Below are 5,828 nucleotides of genomic sequence, written 5' to 3' on the forward strand. Positions count from 1 at the left end.
GCAACTGTTTCCAACATAAACTTGTATCAGGGATGCGACGTCACTTCCGCCAATGTGGCTTTCCGCGTAAGTTTGATTATATTATACATTATATACATTATATTAACACACTGTTATATGTGAGTCATATGCATTGCCTGAAGCCATTTTGAAGCAGCATATGCAAGTTCATTACTCTGTGTTGAGGAACTGAAACTAAATCCTGGGAAAAACAGAATACAAACTTAGTTGGCTATACAACAACGACTGAACTGCAATGGTTGGCTATACCCTGGGTCTGAATGATACTATGGCCATAATCTCTACAGTACAGTACAATAGTGTTGTTTCAAAAGGTGGCTGTAGAGTTAGACAAATATACAGACAGACTCATGCACACAGAAACATTATTATTATTGTTATTATTAACATGCAATTATGCAGAACAACTGTACAACATATAATCACACTGTAATAATGTATTATTGTTGTTTGCTAAGGGAAAGTACATGCTGAATATAAATATATATGCACTTTCAAAAACTTCAATAAAATTAACAATGGAAGTGTATTAAATCCATGTTCTTTACTGTATTTTGTTTTCTCTCTAGCTGTATAGAGTCATGGGCAGTAAAGTGTAGCCAACGATAACAGATAACAGATTTTTTTTAGGGAATATTCAGGAAAATAAATCATATAGCCTATATGATATAACATTTATATTATCCTAATGCAATAAGTGTAAACACTGAATTTAAAATACAGATCAAGATATTGTAAGACCAACCACAAACAATAGCAATAGCAATATCCCCATGCAATATGCCTTAGCAGTGAGGATGCAGCAGTAGGAGAAGTTTCAGTCTCTAATGTCATCTCATATTCAGTGTGGGTGGTGTGAAGTTGTGAGGCGAGAGATTGGAGTCGTAGGATGTTGAGGTGAATGCTGAATAGGCAAGTTTGAAAGTGGCTACAAAATGAGGTTAGCTACGGCTCAGTCCTGATGTTCACAGGTAGCTGGTTCTGTCATAGGTGGCTAGGGAGGAGGATGAAGGCAGGTGAGATAGGAAGGAAGGTACAAACTATCAACCTGCTGGGGATGTGCAAGGAATACAAGAGGGGATATATTTGGAGATACAGGATCGGAGATGGCAAGTAGCACAGTGACAAAGAGCGTGATAGAAAAACAAGGATCTTGAACTCAATGTGAACCAAGATATGCAGCCCATGAAAAGTCCCAAACAAAGGAGCTACTTTGAAAAAGGACGAACAAAAAACGAAAGCAATAGTATAACAGCAGAGTTTCAAATCAGCTGGAGAGGGCAGCTTGCCGGAAAGGGTTGCAGTTATACAGACTAGACTAATAAGGGCCTTGACCAGGAGATGAGTAAAATAGGTTATTTGAAGAAAGATTCTGCATGAGAGAATCACTAAAAGCACATTAAGTGTTTTTGCAGTTAGTTCTGCTTCAGTACCCATTAGGAAGACTGGGGCAGCAGCTTAAAATAAATTTTAAAATGCATCAGACCCACAGTCCACTTACATAGCTGCCCATCCGTGGAGGGTGTTATCTGCTCTGCAGTTTGTCAAGCAGTCTGACCAGACAAGCTTTGCCTCTGTAACCAAAAGCTTTGGCTAACATAGAGAGCTGCTTTGCTACAGTAGCTTACACTTGTTAGCAGTAGGATGTCAGTATATCCGCTGCAATGATAAGTTTCTCTAACCCACTATCACCTTAAACCCCTGCTTCCATTCTGCAGATGAAACCAAGCTGACTACAGCCATGCTGCAATAATTCAGCACAAAGGCTAATATCATATTGCAAAGTAATTGAGGTCTGAAGAAGGTGCATATTTCCTGCCTGATTAGTAGAACTGAACAAACATATGTTATGTGAATGCAGTGAGCTTTAATATGAATATGTTTTTTATCAATAGTGGGAGCTCAAAAGGGAAAAGTATTACAAATATAGAGGCTCTGAATTTGGGAACAAGTACTTGGATAGTGCTGAGCCAAAATAACAGCTCTGGTGTAACAACCCCCGCCTAACACAATCACATACCCTACTACTCAAGAAACAATGAAGGGATACCATGTCTGTTGCTTAAACTTTGTGTCTGAACTGCAGGTTTAACTTTGTTAGTTTACCTGTCAGAATACTCGTTGTGTTTGTTTATTTACTAAAGGTGCCAAGGGTATCTTTAAAGGTACTAAAGAGAAATAGTGGTTTTAATTTTAGAAGAAAGCTCCTTTGATGACACTTATATGAGTTAAACATTTTCAGTTTGTATGCATGTTATGTAGATAGTCTAACAAAATAATCAAATGAAAAACTCAAGCCCTATATTTTGTAAATAAGAAATATTATACTCTTTCAAACTCTATTATACACAATCATAGTAAAGTGTGCAACACTTCTTAAGCATAGACAAGGCTGGAATGCATGCAGTGATGTTTCAAGCAGGTCTGTGCTTGAAAGGAAAATCTTAAACTAAGAGTGTTCTCAGAATATCGCACCACAAAGGAAGGTATTATCTATTTAATTCATTTCCTTCCATTGTGATTAAAGGGGCAAAAGGAGGCCAGAAGGCATAGGTGACATACCTTGACAAAACCAAGAGTGCAGTCCTCTACTAGAATACCTTAAATCTACACAATTATATAAACAATGAAGAGGAGAGTGTTGCAAACTTTGAATGTCCATAATTAATATTAATCTAATGTGCACTTGTCATTAGAAGTGGTAATAGTATTATGTTGTTTGACAGAAGACTTTTTCCAAAATGACTTAGTGTTTTTCTGACTAGCATACAATGTACTATGTGTACACAACATTACAAGGAGTTAAAACATCTCTACAAATGAAGATAATGAGCCATAGATTACAGTCAACAAAAATATAGTTCTGAGGTTTCTATGACGCCAACATGGTGCCCAGATAAGGGAGTTAAAGAACACTGTTTTTTCTAAGGTTTTTGTAAGAAGTACCTGTTATTGCACTGAATGCGGTTACTGGATCCATATCTACCATTTTCAATTAAATTGTCAAACATTAGGTTCCTATTATGGAAGATTTAAACCCACAAGCCGTGGGAAAATTAAAAATATTGTACTTGATAGCTGGTTTGCATCAGGTAGAAGGAAGAAATTTCTGTCAAATAAAAAGTGCCCATTAGTATTGGAACTGAAATGTGTTATTGACAGCTGCCTTAAATGTTGATGGTGATCCATGGTGCAGTTTCCCACATGGTATTGATCAATTCTTTTACACATTTTCTTTCCATCACTAAGGGTCTGATTAAATCAAAACTTTGGCCCACTCGCTAATAGAAATCTACAAAACTGTACTCAGTTGCAACTTACTTTTTAGTAAGATGGCACTTTCTTCTAATCATAAATGTAAGTTAGAATTTTGACTGAAATAGTCCAGCCTGTCAGTAATCAACATGTTCCTCCTTTTGTAAATTTCAGCTTAGCTGTCACTTTTACTGCACTCTTATATAATCACTTTCCAGGGTCACGACACTGAACAGCTTGCTGTGAAATTATGTAACATATAGATCCTCTATTCACAAGTTCAATTCAACAATCTTTTGTAGCTGTTATTTCCACTTAATGTGCTGCTCACTCTCTCCCCGTGCAGCAGGACACTGGGGTGACACGCTTGTGCTCTTTGTTCATATTTTGCAAATGTATACGAAGTATACACACAACATGGCAATGTTAGTCCACACAAGTACACGATGCTGCTGCTCTGCCATGGGAACCGTTGTGCTGCAGCATCCCACTCAGGAGTGAAACTGTGCACGACACCTGCCGCGCCTTGCAGAGTGAAGAACGAGACAAGACTCTTCAAAGACTCTTACTGAGAGGCAGAGCTCTAAAAGGAAAACAAAATGAATGCAAGGTGATTCAGGTGTAGCACCAATTTAGCCTTGGCTCTCCACTAAAGTAAAATACAATAAAGGGCATTTATTACTTTGGGCTACAGGCCTGCCTCTTTGCAAACCCATTCCTGTTCCCCACCCTCCAATCAGTCATGAGAAACACATACACATACATACACACAAATGCTACATGATGGGAAATGCAAGATGTATTGGCATGCCGTGTAAATGATTCGAACATGACACATCGGTCAAGACCAGTGAAAATAATTTAACACAGAGGGGCAACGCATGCACCTGCAGCAAGGTTGCCACACACTCCATTCTTAGCCTAGACACGGCTGCTTCACCTCGACTCTGTTGTCACACACAGTGTTGTTTGAAACCAAGGAAGTGTTTCATCATTTGCAAAATATGCATTCTGAGCCCGTTCTGTAATTGCATATCTGTGTTTGCAGTGTGTTGGACTAGATGCAAGTTATTGTCTCCTTTCAAGCTGGTTCAGGTTTTAAAAAAGAAAACTCAACCTGAAAAAATATTAAAAATTATTATAATGCACATGACTGAGGTTCCAGCACTAGCAGTTACATGTTTATAAACATAATTTCAATACAGAATATAAAAACGACTTCAGAACTAACAGAATGCTTCATAGTGGGATCTTAAATGGTGAACCTGCAGGTAGGAACACAGTGAAAAGATCTGGTGCACTGCCTGAGCTGACACAGGAAGCCCACTTCTGCTCCTTGTACAAAAGAGATAGCATCGGCCCAACCAGTTGGTAGACAGTTTCGAAGAAATACCAAGCTTAGCCTCGTGATCATTGCTGGTTTCCTATTTCCTCTGCAGTCAGAACAAGTTGTTCTTATGGGAGATGGCACATGTCTCTGCGCTTAATACTCAGGCACAGAAAAAGGGAAATATGCTGGACCTATCAAATAGATGGAAATAAGTTAAAATTAGAATAAATTGATGTGGCAGTGAGCACACAGACAACATTCTTGAATTTGTGATGATTCGAATGCACAAGATGCGGGAGCTCTCCACAGAATTTAGCGGTTAGCCACATTGTAGATCATTGCCGTACCTTAACCTATACAGCTGGTAGCATTATGACTAATCCAAGATGTTATTTTGTTTTCTAACCTTTTTTTTATGTCAGGTGATGTGAAAAGGCTCTTAGGATTGGAGATGGCCTCAGATAATTGCTTCCACAGGACAAATACTGTTGCATTAGATTGCAAAGTCAAATTCGAAGGGCCTTACACTTCCAGACATGTGTTCCTATGTAGGCCTTGCTTAGTTAAGAAGCCAACAGAACCCAAACTCTTCAACATCTCATCATATAATGGAACATGAAAATACGATTAGTAATGTCTGGCCATGGTTTGATGCATTATTTTATGCCTGCATTGATGTATTCTTTTTACATATAGATATGCATTTCCATGTATTTATATGCTACAGAGCTCCTTAAATACATACATAAACCCCTTATGTTGGTCACTGCCTATACTTGTGTCAGGGCACCAGTGTTTCGGTATAGCGGGTTTGTTTGCTCATTTGGGGCATTTGGTTGTTAAATGTTATTTTGTTCCAAATTGCACAGATCTTATTAGCCTGTTTTTGTCATTTTAACTCCCTAGTCTTTGTTCTTTTCTCTTGGCTAACTCAATAATTGCTGAGCCAATATAACCCCCAGTTTGTGCCGCCATCCAGGGGCAGGTGCCGGTGCCAGTCTTGGATGTGGGTTTTGCAATGGGGGGAATGTGGCAAGGTTCCCATGCAAGGCTTAATAGTTGATATTGTAGCCTTCTATGCTGTACAGGATGAGGTTGTGAGACATTCTAGCTCTATTAGCACTTTAAATCGGCTGTGTAACTGGAAACGCACCAGAGATGCAAGTTGTAATCCAAGTTTTATTTCATATAACTGACACATACAAAGCAGTATACATATAAT

Source organism: Amia ocellicauda, chromosome 1, assembly GCF_036373705.1.
Source record: "Amia ocellicauda isolate fAmiCal2 chromosome 1, fAmiCal2.hap1, whole genome shotgun sequence".
Taxonomy (NCBI): Eukaryota; Metazoa; Chordata; class Actinopteri; order Amiiformes; family Amiidae; genus Amia; species Amia ocellicauda.